The sequence below is a fragment of the Capricornis sumatraensis genome, chromosome 22, assembly GCF_032405125.1.
Source record: "Capricornis sumatraensis isolate serow.1 chromosome 22, serow.2, whole genome shotgun sequence".
Classification (NCBI taxonomy): Eukaryota; Metazoa; Chordata; class Mammalia; order Artiodactyla; family Bovidae; genus Capricornis; species Capricornis sumatraensis.
In genome coordinates, this window is record NC_091090.1 from 39,323,906 (window position 1) to 39,349,128 (window position 25,223).

Genomic DNA, 25,223 nt, shown 5'->3' on the forward strand with positions numbered 1-25,223 from the left:
TTGCCTTTCTCAGCAGATACTGCAAAGTTTTTGTTTTTCCTGTGTAGACACTGACATATATAAATCAAATGTCATGAATAGTGACTAGCAAGCAGAGTATTTTTTGAGACAGAATTGGCAAATAAAAGTGTAAGATATTTAAAGTACATAACATGATAATTTGATATATGTATATATTATTTTTTAAATTTACTTTTAATTGGAGTATAACTGCTTTACAATGTGTTGGTTTGTGCTGTACAATGATGTGAATAGCCATAAGTATACATGTATCCCCTCCCTCTTGAATCTCCCCACCGCGCACCCCATCCCACTTCTCTGGGTTGTCACAGAGCACTGGGTAAACTTCCTGTGTCACACAGCCACTTCCCACTAGCTATCTATTAATATTTTACATATGGTAATATACTACGTGTCAATGCTACTCTCTCAATTCAACTTGCCCTTTCCTTCCCCCATTGTATCCACAAATCTCTTCTCTGTCTGTGTCTCTCTTTCTGCCCTGAAAATAGGTTAACCAGTGCCATTTTTCCAGATTCCATATATATGTATTAATATACAATATTTGGTTTTCTCTTTCTGACTTACTTCACTCTGTATAACAGGCAGTAGGTTCATCCACCTCAGCTCAAGTGACCCAAATTCGCTCCTTTTTAACATTAATTAAAATTCCCGTGTACAGATGTACCACAACTTCTTTATCCATTCCTCTCTCAACGCACATCTAGATTGCTTCCATGTCCTGGCTATTGTAAACACTGTTGCAATGAATTTTGGGTACATGTGTCTTTATGGATTATGGTTTTCTCAGGGTATATGCCCAATAGTAGAATTTCTAGGACGTATGGTAGTTTTGTTTGGACTTCCCTGATGGCTCAGCAGCTAAAGAATCTGCCTGCAATGCAGGAGACACGGGAGATGGTTCAATCCCTAGGTCGGGAAGCTCCTTGGGGGAGGAAATGGCAACCCACTCCAGTATACTTGCCATTTCCACCTACCCCTCAGCCATAGTGCTGACCCTCATTTATGTATGTATTAGAAAAGAATTTACCTTTCTATTAACTCAAGTTGGAGAAGGAAATGGCAACCCACTCCAGTACTCTTGCCTGGAAAATCCCATGGATGGAGAAGCATGGTGGGCTACAGTCCATGGGGTCGCAAAGAGTCGGACACGACTGAGCAACTTCACTTGTCACTTGTGTTTAACTTAAGTAACACAGCTATCATTTGACATGTTTACCTTTTATTTTTTGAAGAGAATACAGGTAAGTTCCACTCTCTTGCTGCTGCTGCTGCTAAATCGATTCAGTCGTGTCCAATTCTATGCAACCCCATAGACGGCAGCCCACCAGGCTCCCCCATCCCTGGGATTCTCCAGGCAAGAACACTGGAGTGGGTTGCCATTTCCTTCTCCAATGCATGAAAGTGAAAAATGAACGTGAAGTCACTCAGTCATGTCCGACTCTTAGCGACCCCATGAACTGCAGCCTACCAGGCTCCTCTGTCCATGGGATTTTCCAGGCAAGAGTACTGGAGTGGGGTGCCATTGCCTTCTCTGTCCAGTCTCTTAGACAGCATCAATTATACAAGACAATTTTATCAGTTATAGTCATCATGCTATACATTGGATCCTCAGACCTTATAATTTTCATATGTTAAAATGTATAACCTTTTACAAACCTCTCCCTATTTTCCCCACCCTCCAGGCCTTGGCAATCACTTTCCTATCTGCTTCTGAGTGCCACATTTTTTTAGATTCCTTACAATTGAGATCATACAGTGTATTTCTCTAACGTATTTCACTTAGCATAAGGCCCTCCATGCTGCCACAAATGGAAGAATTTGTTTCTGTTTGTAATGGCTAAGTAAAATTCACATGTATTGTTTTAATCTCATCACCTGTTGACAGATACTTGTTCCTATAATAGGTTGTTTCTAGGCTACTATGAATATTGCGACAATGAACATGAGAGTACAGATTTCCTTTGAGATCATTATTTCATTTCCTTTGAATACATATTCAGAAGTGAATATATATCCAGAAGTGGGAATTAATGGCCACATAACAGTTCTCTTTTAAATTTCATGAGAAACTTCCAGAAGGTATTCCAAGGTAGTTGCACCAATATACATTCCTACTAATAATCCAGTAAGACCTCCATTTTCTACACATCCTCAACAACGCTTATTTCTTACTTTTTGGTAAAAGCCATTTAAACAGGAATGAGGTGATATTTGTTGTACTATTGATTTGCACTTCCCTGATAGTGATGTTGAGCATCTTGTCATATACTTCTTGAGCCTTCTGTATTGGGGGGAAAATTGTCTATTCTATAAAAAATAGCATGCATTTTGTATACCGTATTTGAATATAGAAAACAGTTACTTATCCATACACCAACAACAAATTATAGAAATAGAAGTAATCCCATTTATAATTGCATCAAAAAAATAAAATACTTAGAAATAAGTTTAAGCAAAGTGTTGAAATATCTTTGTATGAAAACATTCAAGACACTCATGAAAGAAATTTTTAAAAGACACAAAAGGAAACATATTTTATATTTACTGACTGGAAGAATTAATATTGTTAATACATCTATACTACCCAAAGCTATCTTACATATTCACTGCAGTCTCTTTCAAAATTCCAAGGTGTTTTTCACAAAACAGAAAAAAAAATTCTACAACTTGTATAAAACTGTTGTTTTGTTCAGTTGACAAGTCATGTCCGACACTTTGTGATCCCATGACTGCAGCACACCAGCCTTCCCTGTCCTTGACCATTTCCTAGAATTTGCCCAAGTTCATGCCCATTGAATTGGTGATGCCATCCAACCATCTCATCCTCTGTCACCCTCTTTTTCTTCTGCCTTCAATCTTTCCAAGCATCAGGGTCTTTTCCAGTGAGTCAGCTATTCACATTAAGTGCCCAAAGTATTGGAGATTCAGCTTCAGCATCAGTCCTTCTGAAGAGTATATGGGGTTGATTTCCTTTAAGGTTGACTGGATCGATCTCCTTGGTGCCCAGGGACTCTCAAGAGTCTTCTGCAGCACCACAGTTCAAAACATCAGTTCTTCAGCGCTCTGCCTTCTTTATTGTCTGTCCAGCTCATACATGCGTACATGACTACGGGAAAGAGCATAGCCTTGACTATACAGACCTCTGTCGGCAAAGTGATGTTTTTGCTTTTAACACACTGTCTAGGTTTGTCACAGCTTTCCTGCCAAGAAGCAGTCGTCTTCTAATTTCATGGCTGCAGTCACCATCCACAGTGATTTTAGAGCCCAAGAAGAGGAAGTCTGTCACTGCTTCCACCTTTCCCCCTTCTATTTGCATGTAAGTGACAGGACCAGCTGCCATGATCTTAGCTTTTTTGATACTGAGTTTTAAGCCAGCTTTTTCACTCTCTTCTTTCACCCTCATCAAGAGGCTCTTTAGTTCCTCTTTGCTCTCTGCCATTAGAGTGGTATCATTCACATATCTGAAGTTGTTGATATTTCTCCCAGCAATCTTGATTTCTGCTTTTAGGATTCATCCAGTCCAGCATTTCGCATAACATGCTCTGCATGTAAGTTTAATCAGCAGGGTGACAATATTCAGCCTCGACAGACTCCGTCACCAATTTTGAACCAGTTTATTGTTCCTTGTCTGCTTCTAACTGTTGTTCTTTGAACTGTGTACAGGTTTCTTAGAAGACAGGTAAGGTTGGTCTGGTATGCCCATCTCCTTAAGAATTTTCCACTTTGCTGTGATCCACACAGTTTGGTGAGATCAATGAAGCAGATGTTTTTCTGGAATTCCCTTGCTTTCTCTATGTTCCAGCAAATGTTGGCAATTTGATCTCTATTCCTCTGCCTTTTCTAAACCTAGCTTGAACATCTGGAAGTTCTGGGTTCACATAATGCTGAAGCCTAGCCTGAAGGATTTTGATCATAACCTTACTAGCATGGGAGATGAGTTCAGCTGTTCAGTGGCTTGAACATTCGTTAGTACTGCTCTTCTTGGGAATTGGGAGAAGGTTGACCTCTTCCTGTCCTCTGGCCACTCACTGCTGGCTTTTCCAAATTTTCTGACACATTGAATGGAGCACTTTAAATGCATCATCTTTTAGGATTTTAAATAGCTCTGCTGGAATTCCATCACCTCCACTAGCTTTATTGGCAGCAGGGCTTCCTAAGGACCACTTGACTTCACATTCTAGAATGTCTGGCTATGAGTGAGAAACTACACCATGGTGATTATCTGGGTCATTAAGATATTTTTTTGTATCATTCTTCTGTGTACTTTTTCCATCTCTTCTTGGTCTATTCTGCTTTATTAAATCACAAAATACCAAAGAGTCAAAGTGATCTTGAGAAAGAAGAATAAAATTCAAGACTAGGGTTGCTGATTTCAAATTGTATTAGAAAGCTATAGTAATCAAAACAGAATGATTTGCTTCGGGCACGAAAACAGACACATAGATCAACAGAGCAGAACAGAGAAGACAGAAAGAAACACACACCCATATATTGTCGGTTAGCTTATGAAAAAGGAGCCAAGACAATCCAGTGGGGAGAGGACAAGCTTGTCAAAAATGGCACTGGGAAAACTGGATAGTCCTATGAAAAAAATGAAACTGTACCCCTGTCTTTTACCATACACAAAAATCAACTAAAAATGGATTAAAAGTTGAACATAAGACTTTAAGCAATTAAACTCCCAGGAAAAAACATCAAGGTAATCTTCCTTGACACCAGTCTTTGCAATGAGTTTTTGGGTTTCACACCAAAAGCAAAGGCAATAGCTGCAAAAATAAACAAGTGGGACCACATCAAACTCAAACAAAGGAACATCAACAAAATCAAATGGCAACCTATGGATTGAGAGAAAATATTTCCAAATCACATATCTGATAAGGGCTTAACATTCAAAAATACATGATACTCATACAACTCAAGGGCAAAAAAAACCAGAAATAATCCAAATTTTTAATGGAGTATAAGAAAAGAAAGAGTTTCGATAAATCTGAAGATTAGACTGTAGATGAAAGACACAGCAAGGTTCTCCTTCCAGAACAACAACAGCCTGTGCCTTCCTGTCATTACTTTCTTCATCTCCACGACAATTATAGTTCACAGTGTACATTCTTCAATTCATAGCAATCACCGCACAGTGAGCTATGATATGTGCTAAGAATAGTCCCACTTGAGAAAAAAAAAAAACTAATATTTGCATACTTACTATTTAGGCATATAAAAAGGAAGGCAATGTTCAGAGTTTACCATTTCATTATTTTCTACATTTCATTTCAAAATTGAGCCATCTAGTAAAGAAAAATGAGTTAAGAGACCTCAATAATATACACACAGAAAATCATTTTTAAATGGGAGCTTTAATGGATTATAATCTGGAGGTAATTTATTATTACTATTTTAACTGTATTCTTTTTGATTCTCTGCTGCATCAGGTTAGTAATTTATTACAAATATTAATACCAATATAAGGACAAATACTACTAAAGTTATTGTGAATAGAGAAAGACATAGATTATATTAGGCAAGAAATCAAAGTATGGGAAGTCAGCAATGGTATTAAAATAAAGGGCAGTATTGCCTTGAGACAAAGTAAGGTTCTCAAAGTTTCTTGAAACACCAAGAACAAGTCAGATGTGAGAAATTAGCTTAATTTGTATACCAGAAACTCTACCTGAAGAAATTTATGTTCATAAAAACATTATGATACTAAAAACCAAAATTTGGCCAGAGAATAGGGTAGGGGCGGGTATATAAACATTCAAAGTTCTCCATTGCTTAGTGCATCAGGCTCTCAAGGACCACCCTCACTGAAGTCTTTCTCTATTGCTCAACCTGCAGGTACCAGCATGGAGAAAGAGACAGCTCTACTCCACAGGCAGTGGAACCCTACTTTTATTGCCTCATAGCTTTCCTTAAAAAGCATCCCATGCAGCAGATTTCCTCCATCCCATCCCATCCAGCTGACTCCCCATGGTCAACAGGAGTCCTCACCCTGGGATCATTCCTCAATCCCCATGGCTCCAGTTCCCAGCTTCCGTGGACACCAGTGGACTTACAACCCTGTCCGAGGTATGAAAGGCTGCAGCATGGCTTGTCTATGTGGTTCTCATTCCGTTCAGACTGTCACAGATTAGTGAGTTCACTCCCCAACTGCTTCAAATCCCTCCCCCATCCCAGTGGATGGCCATGGACACAGGGATCTCTCCCCTGCGCTTCAGCTCCCTCACCCCCAGCTGCAGGCTGGTCCCACTTGCTCTCCTCCTTTCCCCTTCCTCCTTGTCCCTTCTTTCCTTTGTCCTACTGAGTTCTGTATGGATCGGGATATTCCTGGTCTTCTGTGAGAACTGCTGCGTCTTTAGACGTTCTTGATGCATCCGTGGAGAGAGGTGTACCCAACTTCCACCTACCTCTCCGTCATCTTGTCCACCCCCATTTGTCCATGTATTAGAAATGAGTTTCCCTGTCTATTAAGTAACACTGCCATCACCACACATGTTTAACTTTTGCTTTTTGAGAACACAAGTTCCTCTCTCTTTAGTTCAGTTCAGTCGCTCCGTCATGTCTAACTCTTTGCGACCCCCTGGACTGAAGCATGCCAGGCTTCCCTGTCCATCACTGATTCCCAGAGCTTACTCAAACTCATGTCCATCAAGTCCAGTGATGCCATTCGATGATGTCCACTCTCTTAGACAATTTCAAATATACAACACAATCTTATTAGTAACAGTAACCATGCTATACATTAGATCCTCAGTTCAGTTGCTCAAGTCATGTCCAACTCTTCGTGACCCTGTGGACTGCAGCAAGACAGGCTTCCGGTCCATCACCAATTCCCAAAGCTTGCTCAAACTCATGATTAGATCTCATGATTAGATCATGAGGCTCAAACACTAGATCCTCAGAGCATACTAATTTTTTATACATGAAAATGTGTAACCTCTAAAAATTTCTCCTTATTTCCCCCACCCTCCATGCTCTGGCAATCATTTTTCTACTCTGAGTTCCTTTTTTTTTTTTTTTCTTGAGATTCCTTATAATTGAGATCATATGGTATTTGTCTTTCTCTGACTTAGTTCACTTAGCATAATGCCCTCCAGTTTCATCCATGTTGCCACAAATGGAAGGATTTCTTTCTTTTTCTGATGGCTAAATAATATTTACCTATATATGTCACATGGAGAAGGCAATGGCACCCCACTCCAGTACTCTTGCCTGGAAAATCCCATGGACGGAGGAGCCTGGAAGGCTGCAGTCCATGGGGTCGCTGAGGGTTGGACATGACTGAGCGACTTCACTTTCACTGTTCACTTTCATGCACTGGAGAAGGAAATGGCGACCCACTCCAGTGTTCTTGCCTGGAGAATCCCAGGGATGGGGGAGCCTGGTGGGCTGCCGTCTATGGGGTCACACAGAGTCGGACACAACTGAAGCGACTTAGCAGCATATATGTCACGTCACATTGTTTTAATCCAGTCACCTGTTGAAAGATACTCAGGTTCTGCCTACACCAAGGCTACTGTGAATAATGCTGCAGTGAACATGGGAATACAGATCTCTGAGACAATGATTTCATTTCCTTTGACTATATATCCAGAAGTGGGATAATGGGTCACATAACAGTTCTCTTTCAAATTTCTTGAGGAACCTCCACAGTACTTTTCCATGGAAGCTGCACCAACATGCATCCCTACCAACAGTGCATAAGCACTTCTTTTTCTCCACATTCTCAATAACATCTATCATTTCATATATTTTTAGTACTAGCCATTCAAACACATATGAGTTGATATCTCTTCTGCTCTTGTTCTGCATTTTCTTGATTATTAGCGATGCTGAGCATCTTGTCATATACCTCTTGATCATCTATATGTCTTATTAGTAGAAAAATTTCTATACTTTAAAGATGTAGCATACATTTTGTTTACTATATTCCAATATATGAAACTCAGTTGCCTACCTATATATCAACAATGAACTATCAGAAAATGGAATAAAAAGAATGATCCCATTTACTATGAAAAAAAGATAAAACAGAGATAAACTTAAGCAACATGTTGAAAGATTTATACAAAACCTTTAAGACATTGATAAGAGAAATGTTTAAAAAGATAAATATATGTAAAGTTAGGTTGTCTATTCAATGTGTTTCTTGTTTCTTGAAGTAGGATTTGTATTGCTATACTTTGCCGACTAAGGTCCGTCTAGTCAAGGCTATGCTTTTTCCTGTGGTCATGTATGGATGTGAGAGTTGGACTGTGAAGAAGGCTGAGTGCCGAAGAATCGATGCTTTTGAACTGTGGTGTTGGAGAAGACTCTTGAGAGTCCCTTGGACTGCAAGGAGATCCAACCAGTCCATTCTGAAGGAGATCAGCCCTGGGATTTCTTTGGAAGGAATGATGCTAAAGCTGAAACTCCAGTACTTTGGCCACCTCATGCAAAGAGCTGACTCATTGGAAAAGACTCTGATGCTGGGAGGGATTGGGGGCAGGAGGAGAAGGGGATGACCGAGGATGAGATGGCTGGATGGCATCACGGACTCGATGGACGTGAGTCTGAGTGAACTCTGGGAGTTGGTGATGGACAGGGGGGCCTGGCATGCTGCAATTCATGGGGTCGCAAAGAGTCGGACACGACTGAGCAACTGAACTGAACTGAACTGAACCTTCCCTCTTAGAACTGTTTTTATTGTATCAGATCATGTTTTCATTGTTCTTTGTTTCTAGGAATTTTATTTCCCTTATTTCTTCAGTAACCTGTTCATTATTTAGAAATGTGTTGTTTAATCTCCATGTGTTTGTGTACTTTAAAGTTTTTTTTTCTCTAATTGATATCTACTCTCACAGTGTTGTGGTCAGAGAAAATGCTTGATATAATTACAATTTTCTTAAATTTACTGAGGTTTGATTTGTGACCCAACATGAGGAAAGCATTCCATGTGCACTTAAGAAGAAAGTGTATTCTTCTGCATTTGGATGGAATGTGCTGAGGATATCAATTAGGTCCATTTGGTCTAATATTTCCCTTTAGGCTTATGTTTCCTTATTAATTTTCTGTTTTATTGATCTGTCCATTGGTATAGGTGCAGTGTTAAGTTGTCCTACTATTATTGTGTTACTGTCAATTTCCTCTTTTATGTCAGTTAGTGTTTACCTTATGTATTGAGGTGTTCATGTTGGGTATGTAAATATTTACAATTGCTATGTCTTTTTCTTGGACTGATCCCTTGATCATTTGGTAGTTTCCCTCTTTATCTCTTATAATAGTTTTGATTTCAAGGTCTATTTCTTCTGATACAAGAATTGCCAATCCAACTTTCTTTTGATTTCCTTTTGCATGGAGTATCTTTTTCCATCCTCTCACTTTCAGTCTGTATGTGTCCCTAGGACTGAAGTGGGTCTCTTGTAGACAGCATATATATGGGTATCGTCTTTGTATCCATTCAGCCAGTCTGTGTCTTTGGTAAAAATGGAAGATAATAGCAAGTAAAACAACTGATAAAGGATTGCTTTCCAAAATATACAAGTAGTTCATACAACTCAATCATTAAAAGCAAAGGCAAGAGCTGCAAAAATAAACTAGTGGGACCACATCAAACTCAAAACCTTCTGCATAGTAAAAGAAGCCATCAATAAAATGAAATGGCAACCTATGGAATGAAAAAAATATTTGCAAATCACATATTTTGCCAGGGTCCAGCCCCAGTGGATCCAGGGAATTCGAAGCGGGGATGGAGTCAGTGAGGGAAAACTTTTTTATTTAGAAATATAAAGAGAGACTAGGGAAGAATAGTGTAGTAGGATAATTAGTGGAGAAAAGATGCTGAATAACTTGGTTTACGTGGAAAACCAATAAAGTTCCAAGACAAGGAACTTGCATCATCTATGTAGGCCACCGGCGCCCGCTTGAATAGCGGAGGGTGCCCCGCCATGGGCTCCCTCTTGCCTGGGTCTTAGAAGCCAGGGCAAATAAGTAGACTCGGTGAGCCTCCACACTCCAGATGGGAATTCAGCCAGAAAAGGGAGAAAAGAACGACACGAGGGAGACAAGCATCAGTGCCAGATGCACAACTTTATTTTCAAAAGCAGCTTATATACCCCAAGTTGTACATAAAGAAATAATGGAATATGCAAAGTTACGCAGGGGCAGCAGTCCTGACCCTGACGGAGACCAGACTTTATTTTTGCATACCTTCCCGTATACAAAGGTCTCAGGTGGTTTACATTATCTTCTGGCCAGGGGGCCTGTAAACATTTTTATGGCTCTTTTCCTAGATAAATGTCTATCAACCAGAAAACTCATTTTCCCCTGAAGTGTTTTTTCTTTAATCTGCGTCACCCTCAAAGTACTAAATAAAGTTACATTCCTGTAGAACAAAGGTGCAATGGGTTATAACAAAGAAAGTACTTAACTCAAAGATTTAATGTTGCTAATGCCAGGGCTACTACCTGTTTTTTCTATATACCAACTATATCTACAAATAAAAGATATGAAAACTTGGCAGCAAGTATTGGCTCAACAAATGAAACCCTTAATCAGTCCTATTCTAATGATTTTGATTCCTCGGAAGCCCCTACATTTCTAGGATGTTTTAAGCTTCCTGTGCCTCTCGCAGTGGGGAGGCCGCAAACAATCACATGTGCAGCTGTAAGAGTCTGGCAGGCAGGCTAGAAAGCCATCAGAGGGGTTTTTGGATTGAAACACTTATTATGCCCAGGAGACTTATTATCTAAAAGCTCTAAATTAACTTTTTCCAGAAAAAGGTGGAGGGGGGACAGCCCCCTGTTAATGTCAGAAGAGTAGGTGGAAAGCATAACACAGTAAAGCAGGCAGACTCTGGTTTTGGGGCAGATGCACAAGCAGACCCAGCGAGGGCCCAACTCGCCTTTGCCTGTCGGGCCCCTTAACCTCATGACCTTTGCCATAGGTGGGACTCCTCATGCTGGCTCCTGGCAATATTTGGTAAGGGCCTCATATCCAAGTACATATAAGAGACTCATGCAACTCAGTAGGAATAAAAAAGTAAACAACCCAAATTATTAAATGAGCAAAGGAAGAGTAAATATTTTGAAAAATCTGAAGATTAGACCGCAGATGACAGACACTGTAAGATTTTCCTTCTAGAACAAATGCCTGTGTCTTCTTGGCATTGCTTTCTTTATTTCCAATCACGTGTTTGGTGATTACAGTTCACAGTATACATCCTTCCCTCAATAACAATCACCCTACACTGAGCTATATGTGCTAAGAATAGCCCTACTAACTATAAAAAACTAATAATTACATACTTAATCTTGAGGAATCTAAAATACAAGGTGATTTTCAGAATTTTCCACTCCATTGTTTTCTACATTCTATGTCAAAATTGAAATATCTAGTAAGGAAAAATGAGTTAGGGGACCTCAACAACACATGGATAGAAAGTCATTTAAAACTGGCAGCATTACTGGATTATAATTCAGGGGAATGTATTATTACTAATAGTACTGTAATTTTATTCCCTTTAATTCTCTGCTATACTAGGTTGATATTTATTTAAAATATTAATACCAACATAGAGACACACAGTACTCAAGTAACAGTAGACTGAGAAAGACAAAGCTTATGAGGCAGGAACTGAAATTACAGAAAGTTAGCAATGGTATCAAAACCAGGGGCAGTATTTCCTAGAAAGAAAGCAGAGTTCTCTAATTTTTGAAACAACACAAACAAGCCAGATGTGAGCCAACCCGCTTAAGCTGTATATCGGAAACCTCACCAGAAGGAAAATGAAGTTCATAAAAGTATGACAATGCTAAAAGCCAAAATCCAGACAGTAGAATATGGTAGTGTATATGTAGATACTGAAAATCATGAACAGAGGTAGACATGGAAGGAAATAAAATAATGAGCAAAGACTAATAGAGTTTTGCCAAGAAAATGCACTAGTCATAGCAAACACCTCTTCCAACAACACAAGAGAGGACTCTACACATGGACATCACCAGATGGTCAACACCAAAATCAGATTGATTATATTCTTTGCAGCCAAACACGGAGAAGCTCTATACAGTCAACAAAAACAAGACCAGGAGCTGACTGTGGCTCAGATCATGAACTCCTTTGTACCAAATTCAGACTCAAATTGAAGAAAGTAGGGAAAACTGCTAGACCATTCAGGTATGACCTAAATCAAATCCCTTATGATTATACAATGGAAGTGAGAAATAGATTTAAGGGCCTAGATCTGAGAGATAGAGTGCCTGATGAACTATGGAATGAGGTTTGTGACATTGTACAGGAGACAGGGATCAAGACCATCCCCATGGAAAAGAAATGCAAAAAAGCAAAATGGCTGTCTGGGGAGGCCTTACAAACAGCTGTGAAAAGAAGAGAAGCAAAAAGCAAAGGAGAAAAGGAAAGACATAAGCATCTGAATGCAGAGTTCCAGAGAATAGCAAGAAGAGATAAGAAAGCCTTCCTCAGCGATCATTGCAAAGAAATAGAGAAAAAAAAAAAAAAAACAGATTGGGAAAGACTAGAGATCTCTTCAAGAAAATTAGAGATACCAAGGGAACATTTCATGCAAAGATGGGCTCGATAAAGTACAGAAATGGTATGGACCTAACAGACACAGACGATGTTAAGAAGAGGTGGCAAGAATACACAGAAGAACTGTACAAAAAAGATCTTCATGACCCAGATAATCATGATGGTGTGATCACTAAACTAGAGCCAGACATTCTGGAATGTGAAGTCAAGTGGGCCTTAGAAAGCATCACTATGAACAAAGCTAGTAGAGGTGATGGAATTCCAGTTGAGCTGTTTCAAATCCTGAAAGATGATGCTGTGAAAGTGCTGCACTCAATATGCCAGCAAATTTGGAAAACTCAGCAGTGGCCACAGGACTGGAAAAGGTCAGTTTTCATTCCAATTCCAAAGAAAGGCAATGCCAAAGAATGCTCAAGCTACCGCACAATTGCTCTCATCTCACAGGCTAGTAAAGTAATGCTCAAAATCCTCCAAGCCAGGCTTCAGCAATACGTGAACCATGAACTCTCTGATGTTCAAGCTGGTTTTCGAAAAGACAGAGGAACCAGAGATCAAATCGCCAACATCCGCTGGATCATGATAAAAGAAAGAGAATTCCAGAAAAACATCTATTTCTGCTTTATTGACTATGCCAAAGCCTTTGACTGTGTGGATCACAATAAACTGTGGAAAATTCTGAAAGAGATGGGAATACCAGACCACCTGACCTGCCTCTTGAGAAATCTGTATGCAGGTCAGGAAGCAACAGTTAGAACTGGACATGGAACAACAGACTGGTTCCAAATAGGAAAAGGAGTACGTCAAGGCTGTATATTATCACCCTGCTTATTTAACTTCTATGCAGAGTACATCATGAGAAACACTGGACTGGAAGAAACACAAGCTGGAATCAAGATTGCCGGGAGAAATATCAATAACCTCAGATATGCAGATGACACCACCCTTATGGCAGAAAGGAAGAGGAACTAAAAAGCCTCTTGATGAAAGTGAAAGAGGAGAGGGAAAAAGTTGGCTTAAAGCTCAACATTCAGAAAACAAAGATCATAGCATCTGGTCCCATCACTTCATGGCAAATAGATGGGGAAACAGTGGAAACAGTGTCAGACTTTATTTTTGGGGGGCTCCAAAATCACTGCAGATGGTGACTGAAGCCATGAAATTAAAAGATGCTTACTCCTTGGAAGGAAAGTTATGACCAACCTAGACAGCATATTCAAAAGCAGAGACATTACTTTGCTGACTAAGGTCCATCTAGTCAAGGCTATGGTTTTTCCTGTGGTCATGTATGGATGTGAAAGTTGGACTGTGAAGAAGGCTGAGTGCTGAAGAATTGATACTTTTGAACTGTGGTGTTGGAGAAGACTCTTGAGTATTCCTTGGACTGCAAGGTGATTCAACCAGTCCATTCTAAAGGAGATCAGCCCTGGGATTTCTTTGGAAGGAACGATGCTAAAGCTGAAACTCCAGTACTTTGGCCACTTCATGCAAAGAGTTGACTCATTGGAAAAGACCCTGATGCTGGGAGGGATTGGGGGCTGGAGGAGAAGGGGACGACCGAGGATGAGATGGCTGGATGGCATCACGGACTCGATGGACTTGAGTCTGAGTGAACTGTGAGAGTTGGTGATGGACAGGGAAGCCTGGCGTGCTGCGATTCATGGGGTCGCAAAGAGTCGGACACGACTGAGCAACTGAGTTGAACTGAATGAGCATCAGAAAAATCAAAGCACAAAAGGGTCTAAAAAATAAATTGCAAAGGGACTTGGTCATCTGATAAAAAGAATAAGAAAATCAAATTAGAAAACCAAAATATAAAGACTTCTGCACGTGATAGACCCAGAGAATGCTCAACAGAGAATATTTCGGCCTTAGTGACCGGCGAACAGAAGCCTCCAGCATCAGGAACAAAAACCCTGGGCAGGACTCACGACTGCGCTTCTGGGAACAGCCTCAGTTTCAAAGTTTGGGCACTATACCACCTAAACGTGAACACAGACAAGGATTATAGCTTGCTATGACACTGAATCAAGACCATAGTGTTTGTTATTTTATTCTTCTCAATAAATTATAAAGGTAATGAATCACTAACCATCAGTTTCCAGTCAGATCTTCTTTAGTCGTATGTTGGATATCTGAACCTGTTATATGATCCCCAATAACATTTTTAATAATTAAATTTATGGATGTTTAATTAAAGGGGACTTGCTTTACAATACTGCACTGCTTTCGGCCAAACGTCAACATGAATCAGCCATAGGTGTGCCTGTGTCCCCTGCTCTTGAACCTCCTTCCCACCTTCCTTCCTACCTTCCTTCCCATCCCACCCCTTGAAGCTGTTACAGAAATATATGGAAGGCTTCACAAATGTGTGTGTCATCCTTGGGCAGGGGCCATGCTAACCTTCTCTGTATTATTGCAATTTTTTAATATATGTGCTACCAAAGCGAACATAGGAATAACATTTCAATAGAAAAAAAATCATATAGTTAGTCATCTACCAATAAATAATATATTACATTAGGAATTAGGGTATTCTGCTATATTTACTGCCTCTTATAAAATCTAATTTTGATAAGGTCCAAAGTTCCATGTCAGAATTAAGCATATATTTATGCATAATACATGTATGCACGGAAATATATGCACACAAATATGCCTGTTATACAAGCCATTACTCTCCTTGTCTGTCACAATAAGCTATTTAGTTGATGAGACAGATAGTCCCAAATTTCTCCAACTTATATGTCTTGTTTTGGAGAAACACTTCATTTTCATCACCTATTTTCTTTTTTTAATTTATTTTTTATTTTACTTTACAATACTGTATTGGTTTTGCCATACATTGATATGAATCTACCATGGGTGTACATGAGTTCCCAAACCTGAACCGCCCCCACCTCCCCATATCATCTCTCTGGGTCATACCAGTACACCAGCCCCAAGCACCCTGTATCCTGTATCAAACCTAGACTGGCGATACGTTTCTTACATGACAGTATACATGTTTCAATGCCATTCTCCCAAATCATCCCACCCTCTCCCTCTCCTACAGAGTCCAAAAGTCTGCTCTCTATATATCTGTGTCTCTTTTGCTGTCTTGCATACAGGGTCATCATTACCATCTTTCTAAACTCCATATATATGTGTTAGTATACTGTATTGGTGTTTTTTTTCTGGCTTACTTCACTCTGTATAATCGGCTCCAGTTTCATCCACCTCATTAGAACGGATTCAAATGTATTCTTTTTAATGGCTAAGTAATACTCCATTGTGTATATGTACCACAGCTTTCTTATCCATTCATCTGCTGATGGACATCTAGGTTGTTTCCATGTCCTGGCTATTATAAACAGTGCTGCGATGAACATTGGGGTACATGTGTCTCTTTCAATTCTGGTTTCCTCGGTGTGTATGCCCAGCAGTGGGATTGCTGGGCCATAAGGCAGTTCAATTTCCAGTTTTTTAAGGAACTGCCACACTGTTCTCCATAGTGGCTGTACTAGTTTGCCTTCCCACCAACAGTGTAAGAGGGTTCCCTTTTCTCCACACGCTCTCCAGCATTTATTGCTTGTAGACTTTTGGATCACAGCCATTCTGACTGGTGTGAAATGGTATCTCACTGTGGTCTTGATTTGCATTTCTCTGATAATGAGTCATCACCTAATTTTAAATAACCATTTTATTCTTAGATACCATGCCCCTCTGAAATAAGAGCAGAGAAAATCTAGTAAATGCTGATATCTTATCCTTAAGTAAATTACCACTCTTCTAGTAAATTAGAAGAAGAATCATGTTCAGATCTCATTCAGGAGGATAAAATCTCTATTTTATCAGTTCTCTTGTCCACACTAAATTCTTGCTTACTTCATTCTTAAATTCTGCTTCCTTACAAAGGACAGACAGCAAACATAATATTAAAATCATGCTTGTAAGAGTCTATGATTTTATGCTTCTGTTGGCCAAAGGTAGGGCCAGGAGTGATTTCTGAAATATTACAATACCTCACGGAAGCATCAAGGTCTAGTTCTACTGTCAAAGAGGAGATGCTTGGAGACGGTTCAAAACCTAAGGCCCATGGGTTGTCAGGATGTACTCCTGACCAGACAGGTAAATTTTGTGTAAAAAGAGTCAAAGCCAGGAAAGGGCAGGCCTTGTTTGTAGAGCCAATGACGTTGTCTTGGTCGCTGACCAGGTAATATTCTTATATTACCATCTGGAGATTTATTTGTTATTTTCTCAAAGAAACAAACTTAACGAGAAGATTAAAGATGCATAAAAGTAGAAGAGCCACCAAGGTGCCTAGAAGAAAGGCTAGCCAGGAGAACCAGGCCCCCACCCTGATAATTGTCAGAGTCGGTAACAGTGAGTGTTTTATAGACAGGGCAGAACAAGTGGATAAAACCAATGTTCTAGGGTCTCTTTGTTTCGCAGTCAAAGACAAAATACTTTTCTCTTTAAGCAGAGTCATCACAGCTCCTGATGTGGTCCTGGTTACACACATGCAGACCGACGGCCGCAGGCATGTGTGATGTGACATCAGGAAGTGAACAGATGAGTGTATTGGTGCCCAGTCACCTGCATCTGCTAATAATGGGACCTGGGGAAAATTACTTGCCCTCTCCAAGTCATTGCATCTTCATTAACATAACTTGATGATCATAGTGAAGATTAAGGCTGTCTCACAGGGTTACTGTGAAACACAAATTTTAAGATGTTTTAAAGCTTTTGGGAAAGTATCAAAGACATGCCTGGGGTTACTAAGGTGAGTGAGCAGATCCAAGGTACAGTATCCTTTTTCTCTTAGTATTCTCTTTGTACTCAATAGTAGCGATCAGTCAGTCGTGTGTTTACTCTTACCCCGGCGTGATGGTAAACCACACAGATCAACTGGACTTTTCTTGTCCTTTCAGTGTCTAAAATGCAAGCATTAGTCTATGTAGAGTGAAAAAATTACAAACTCCTAGAGGGCCTCCCTGCTCAGAGTCTGCAGAGTCCCAACATTAAATGGTCTTAAAAGAATGACCCAAACACTCCGGCTCAGAATTAAGTTCCAAATGTTTGCAGAGCACAGAAGCACTTCTGGGAGCAATACAAAAATGCAGGTAGTAACCTACTTCTCCAACTATCTATCTGTGCAAATATCATCATCCATGTAAATTTACACAGAAGGCGCTGCTTCTTCCCCGCCCGAGCTACTACAGCACCAATTTCTGCTCAGAGCAACAGGGAAACAGAAGGCTTCCCTCCACAGGATGGATTTGATAACCGCAAGTGACTAGATAATCTCAGAATGGCTTATGTTTTTATTTAAGCAGGGTCCCGCCTGCTCCTGCTGCTGGTCATGTCAAATCTGTTCTTGTGCCAAGGCAACTTCTGCACATTCCTCTGTCCTCATGGTGATGACCTCTGCTTGAACTCCCTTAGAGACCTGTTTAACCGTGCCACCAACCTGTCCCATGACATCTATAACCTCTCCTCGAAAATGTTCAATGAGTTTGTAAGTACTGCGGTGGTGGTGGTTTAGTTGCTAAGTTGTGTCCGACTTTTGTGACCCCAAGGACTGTAGCCTGCCAGACTCCCAGAAGGAAGCTTCGCATAAGTGACTGAATTATCCTTTAAACAAGAAGGCTGCATCAGCCAAACTTCAAATAACATACTCTCTCGGTCAAAGAAGCCGTCAGCTCATAAGATGTGGAAATCGAAGAAAGGATCAGTTTTGTGAAACCTCAAAGACTCCTAAGAAGTGCAATAGCTTTTTCTATTTCCTTTCATTCATTTTCTTTTTTAAATTTCCAAAATAAATGATTTTGCATTCGTCAGCTAGGAATGCCATAAAAGAATACAATAGACTCAGTGGAATAAACAACAGAAATTAAGATTTGCAGGGAATAATTTAGAGCTACAATAGAAGGGGGGTTACAACTATAAACAATTATTCTCTTCCTGATGATGGTATTGGAAAGTTATATGTTAATTCTTTTAGGTCAATCAAGGAGCACACAGTAGAGCAGACAACTAATTAAAAAAAAAAAGGCGCTAAAGGTTTCTATTAAATTCATGTAGTTCTTTTTCAGTTCAGTTCAGTCACTCAGTCATGTCTGACTCTTTGTGACCCCATGAACTGCAGCACGCCAGGCCTCCCTGTCCATCACCAACTCCTGGAGTTTAGTCAAACTCATATCCATTGAGTTGGTGATGCCATCCAACCATCTCATCCTCTGTCGTTTCCTTCTCCTCCTTCCCTCAATCTTTCCCAGCATCAGGGTCTTTTCAAATGAGTCAGCTCTTCATATCAGGTGGCCAAAGTATTGGAGTTTCAGCTTCAACATCAGTCCTTCCAATGAACACCAAGGACTGATCTCCTTTAGGATGGACTGGTTGGATCTCCTTGCAGTCCAAGGGACTCTCAAGAGTCTTCTCCAATACCACAGTTCAAAAGCATCAATTCTTTGGCGCTCAGCTTTCTTTATAGTCCAACTCTCACATCCGTACATGACCACTGGAAAAACCATAGCCTTGACTAGATGGACCTTTACTGGTAATGTCATGTCTCCGCTTTTTAATATGCTGTCTAGGTTGGTCATAACTTTCCTTCCAAGGAGTAAGCGTCTTTTAATTTCATGGCTGCTTTACGCACTAGTTTTTGTTTCATCCTCCATTTTTGACTGTCCATGTTTTTTCCAACTCTTCCAAGTAATCTTTTTAAATGTTCATAACTTCCGCTAAAGATTAGTTTTTCTCTATCAATGTGTTAACTAGATTTTTCTACTCTTATTCTCAGTCGATGCTTAGTGTTTCCTACAACTTTACGCCATCTTTTTCTGACGTACCATTTTGTCACCATAAACAACACTGTATTCTGCACGTGGGATAAACACTAAGTTTTTTGTTGTGTGGATTCAGAGATAAGTCAGAGTTATAATTGTATAACTCCTTATAAGGGAATATATTGGCTTCAACCCACAGTAAACAAGAGATTAAATGGTTAAATATAGGTGTGTGCATGTGTTCTAAGTCACTTCAGTTGTGTCCGACTCTTTTCAACACTACTGACTATAGCCCAACAGGTTACTCTGTCCATAGACAGGCAAGAATCCTGGAGTATGCTGCCATACCATCTTGCAGGGGATTCTCCTCACCTAGGGATCAAACCTGAGTCTTCTTCTATCTCTTGCGTTGGCAGGAATGTTCTTTACCACTACCATCACCTGAGAAGCACCAAATATTGGTACATATGTACTATGAACTGAAGTCGCTCAGTTGTGTCCAACTCTTTGTGACCCCATGGACTGTAGCCTACCAGGCTACATTCATGGGATTTTCCAGGCAAGAATACTGGAGTGGGTTGCCATTTCCTTCTCCAGAGGATCTTCCCGACCCAGGGCTTGAACCCAGGTCTGCCGCATTGCAGGGCACCAGGGAAGCCCTACATATGTACTATAATTGGGTCAAATACTAAATTAAAAAAAAAAGATAATAAAACAGAGGCTGAACTTAGAAAAGTTAGATGTAAAATCATTTTTTATAGAGACAATGTAGAGAAAAAGTAGGAAAAGAATGACTTTCAAATTTTGTGACCCCACCCATTAAAAAAAATTACACATCTATCAAACATGTTAATGTTCTGCTAATGGGTTCATCTAGTGAATGCCCAACAACCCTAACTAATTACCTGATCACTTTCAGGATGAACAGTATGCCCAGGGCAGATAGTACTACATCAATACCACCAACAGCTGCCACACCACTTCCCTCCATGCTCCTGAAGAAAAAGAACAAGTCCAACACATGCACGTGAGTCTTTTACCCCTGGGTTTTTCACCAGATCAAATGAGACACTCTACAGATGTTACCAAGAATCAGATTATTAGAGGCAATGGTAATTGTACATGCAGTGAAAGGTGGAAGAACCATCAGCAATTGAAGAGAAATTATATTATGCAATTGATGAAGCATGAGTGAAATCAAGGGATGACTAAACATTTGTAGTAGCAAAATAAATAACAGATCTATAAATTGTCCATGCAGACAACTTTAGTTCAACCAATGCATTAGACACAGGATTGCAGCTATTATACTGTATCAAAACATGAAATGAATGAACTTCCATGGGTAAAATATAAGATTGCAAAATTCATGAATATGTAAGAAACACACCCTAGTTTTGCGTACTCCCTGTTACTAGTGAGTTCTATGTGGGAGTCCTATACTGCATCACCAGAGCCCCTGCATCTGCCTTTCAAGGCTCTCCTGATTCTGCTTCTACTTCTCTGACACCTTCATTCGTCATTCTCAATGACTCCTCTGTCACCTTTTATTCTTAATTTGTAAGTCTTCCCAAAATGGCCTATAAAACATTGTTTTGCTTCTCATGTCCGCAACGATTGCCTCTGTTCTGAGGACAACACCGTTTACATATCAAGCCTCAATCACTTATGGCAGCTCCAAACTTTCATCGTTATAATCTCTCCTTTCTGATTTCCTGCATTATCCTTCCTCCTAACATTATTTAAAATATTTTCACATGCATCTCCCCTTAAAATACTATCTTCTCTCTCTACAACTTTCTTAACGATACCAGCATTCTTTTCCTCTGTTAACCTCATTAATAATGAGGATGATCAAGTAAAGGAAAAAGATCAAAGACAAAGAGGAGGAGGGATTTGTCAATAAGCTTAAATTTAAAGTTTATTGAGAGTTACTACCTGGCCTCACATTTTACTGAGCACTTTATGTGCATTACTATATTTAATCCTATTCAGTTCTCTGTTCTTTACCAGTAAGACAGTTCATGGCTGTAAAGAAATCAAGCATATTAACTAGCGATCTTCAGCCCCCGGGATTTTCAGGCTCAATTCTGCTAGTAGTAGTGAACTAGGGGGGAAAGCCTCCATTGTGAATCCCACTGATACTGTTACTAAAGACAACGCTGTACCATTTTCTGCCCGGAGACATGTCAACAAAACAGACTCTTCTGAGTCAGCAGGGGGCTGGTGTTGGGATCAGCTGAGGAGAGAAGCCTGTTTAGGAATGTCATGTCTTCTTCCTTGTCTCTTTGTTGTAATATCATAAAATAAATTACCAATCAAAAATCAATATGAAGGACTCATCTCATTCATTAATACAAATGAATCACTGGGTGACAGTGATGTGGGCACAGATGGAATCCCTCTTTCCTGGGTCAGGCACTGTAGGCACATACTGACTTGCCATAAAATACTTAGATTCTCTCATGCAAATATACAAACGTAAAAGAACTCACTGAGTGGTGGTAGAATTTCAGAGGAAAAAAGAAAATTCTTCATGTTATAAATTAGAACATATCAGAATCAGTTCCTAAAATAACCTAGATTTTTAATAATTCAGCGAAGTGTGAACTAATAGGTTACATTTTATACTTCTGCAACTTTTACTGCCTTCAAAAATCTCTGCCATACACATAGGAATAACCAAGAGTTCTTTAGGTCAACTGCTCTGAGCAAAGATCACATGTTACCAAAACCACTGAATTATGATTATTTTAATGAGACTGTTTCTTATGGTTGCTTAGAATGAAGTTCTTAGCAAGTGGATACTCATGTTACTGTACTCCTGGAATGAACCTCTGTACCATCTAGTCACGAACCTGCGGAGTATGAAAGAAGTTTCAGATGCTATCCTATCAAGCCCCAGAGAGAATGTGAAAAAAGTAAAAGAACTTCAAGCACTCATAGAGAGGGTGTTCAGCCAGGTGAGCATGCTGTAGAGGGCTTTCTTGCTTTGCTCATGAATGAAAGAGGTGACCTCTGTAATGCGGAAGGAGTTTTGAAATATCTCATTTTGTAAGAAAAAGATTCATGACCCTGTATGCAAGACAGGAAAAAAGACACAGCTGTGTATAACGGACTTTTGGACTCAGAGAGAGAGGGAGAGGGCGGGATGATTTGGGAGAATGGCATTCTATCATGTATACTATCATGTAAGAATTGAATCGCCAGTCTATGTCTGACGCAGGATACAGCATGCTTGGGGCTGGTGCATGGGGATCACCCACAGAGATGTTATGGGGAGGGAGGTGGGAGGGGGTTTCATGTTTGGGAACACATGTAAGAATTAAAGATTTTAAAATTTAATAAAAAAATAAAAAATAAAAAATAAAAAAAAAAAAGATTCATGACTTCTATATTCTAGACTGCTACTACATAAAGCAGGAACCTAGTCATTCATAGTGATAGATTCTACTGTGAAGGAATCCGAATTTCACTGCAGTTTTTGACATGGGCAGCCTTCCCTGCATTGCACACAATTTCACCAAAAGCTTGCCTCTTCCTGGGCACTGGTGGTTGAAATGTTTTCAAGAGTAAGAGAACTAGAGAACAGAATTTCCAAGATCAGCATTTTCATAAAAGTATCCCAGGACGTATGCTATTGAAGTTCCACTTGTCTTAATTCTCTGTTTTCCTCAGATCAAAGGATGAGAGTGGGAAGGAAGAAAAGAGAAAGTTAAAACTAAACTTGAGTTATGTTTCTACATTTTAGATTCCTAATAGGCTTCTTCTAGGCTGGCTCCAAAATCCATATCTAGAGAGTTTTATATTTGTGTGTCTTCCCCAAATTTTAATTTGATAATTAGAAGGAACAAAGATAAGCAAATACTAATAAAACACATAAGAAGTCATTATCTTTTGGGTATTCAGGTTATTCTTACAGTCAAGAGGAAGATGGCCTAAGCTAACACTGGTGAGGACTCTCATCCCTGCTGTCAAGCAATGAAGACAGGCGTCATTCTGCATTTTTTAACCTGTTCCACTGCCTGCATAGGGATTCAGGAAAAATTGACATTTACACCAAACTCCTGGCATGCCGACTCCTCCATGACAAGTGCTAAATCCACATCCCATCCCATCCAGCTCTGAGATGGTTGTAATGATCTACACCATAGCAAGTTTCTTTGACCTTTATAGCTTTTTAATGCATGCTCTGTGAAATGGGTTTCCTCTTAAAAAAATAAACACAGACTCTCTAGAGATGTCAAAATCTAAGAAGGCAATTTGTCAACATTTCTTATCTTCATTTAATAGAAAATCAAAAGAAAATCCACTCCTACAATTGAGAGAATGAAGCTCCTATTAAAATTAGTCACAAATAGCAGAAGCTGGCATTACAAAGAAGACCATTAAGAGATTACTTAAGAATCACAGCCAGTTATTCTGGTCAAGTTATTAGAATCAAAGAATTAGACAATTGTTCATCATTCTGGTCATGCCACCAAAAAGATGGAATTCTCAAGATTCTTTATGAAAGCCAGCCATGAACTGTCAGCCAACTATCACAGTGTTACACCAGAAAATATAAGTTCTTCGCACCTTTGTATAAAGCATGAGGTTTACTGAACTGTCTAAAGATTGTTAGGCTGCTGTCTTGGTCCTTCTGGGTTGCTATAACAAAACATCACAGACTTAAAAACAATGGAAATGTATTTCCACAGTGCGGTCATGCAGGGCCCTTTCTGGTCACACACTACTTACTGTATCCTCACACAAAGGGAGGGCTCGGGAGCTCTGAGTGTCTCTTATATGTTTGGGAACACATGTAAGAATTAAAGATTTTAAAATTAAAAAAAATAAAAATTAAAAAAAAAAACAATACAGTATTGTAAAGTAAAATAAATAAATTAATTAATTTAAAAAAAAAAAAAAAGCACTCATCTCATTGAAGAGGCTCCATCCTTGTAACTCCATCACCTCACAAAGGCCCCACCTAGGGTTACCATAACCATGGGAACCAGGGTTTCATCATATGAAACTTCTGGGGGACACAAAGGCTGAGACCATAGCAGATACAAACGTGACCTGGCTCATCCTCCTCCAGGGGCTGTCGTCACCCACACTCCACTGCATCCTCATTTCCTGCATCACCTTGCAGCCATTCCACACATTCCATCACTCTGGGTTTCCCAAGTCCAGGTCAGTCAAGTGTCAGCTCCTTCTCATATTCAGCCTATTCAATGTTTCCCTCTCCCCTGCTGAGGCCCAGGGGACCTACCAGGAAGTGCAGACATGTCCATTTCTGCAAGGTTCCCTCTCTCTCCCTCTCTGGATCGTCATTCCTGGGGCCATGTTGGAACAGGGTAGATGGTAATGAGACGGGAAAGTTCTGACATCACTGACTTACATGGTGCTGTAGTAGCCCTTTGGTGGTCAAGAGGGACTGACCTGGGATTCCCCCTGACTGACAAATGTCCCTCTTATGGGGCACCCTTGTGATTTTCCCGGACATTCACAGGTTGGAGATATTGGACTTCATATGTTCTTTTTTAATCAGGGGAAATGTTCTGGTACCCACAGCTCCCCACCTGCAGTAGTCACCACAGCCTCTCTGTTTCCCCCGCTCTGTAAGAACCTTCTGGAGAATTAATTAGCCTGAAGTCAGCTACCCACTAGCTGACCTGCAGGAAACCCATGTATCATAAACACTCCAAACAACTGAATGGTAGAAATACTAGTGTGCATCTGACCCCTTTCCTGAGGTCTCTGGACAATTCTCTGTCTGGTCACATAGACATAGAGTAGATCAGAAAGTTGGATCCATAAAGATACATTTATCTGAGGAGTGAGATACCATTCTTTCCTCCTTTTATAGTAACTATCTTTGTAAATAATTATTTGGCTTTACAAACATCCCCTATAGGTCCC

At 39.9% G+C, this 25,223-nt stretch overlaps 1 non-coding gene and 1 pseudogene across 1 annotated transcript; one reads left to right on the forward strand and one right to left on the reverse strand.

Annotated features, from left to right (window-relative positions):
• The first annotated feature begins 5,921 nt into the window (after positions 1-5,921).
• Positions 5,922-23,416, forward strand: LOC138097896 (placental prolactin-related protein 4-like; annotated as a pseudogene).
• LOC138069851 (U6 spliceosomal RNA) lies at positions 14,892-15,000 on the reverse strand. Its single transcript, XR_011144119.1, has one exon. It is a non-coding gene; the product is annotated as a U6 spliceosomal RNA (small nuclear RNA).
• Positions 23,417-25,223: the final 1,807 nt, after the last annotated feature.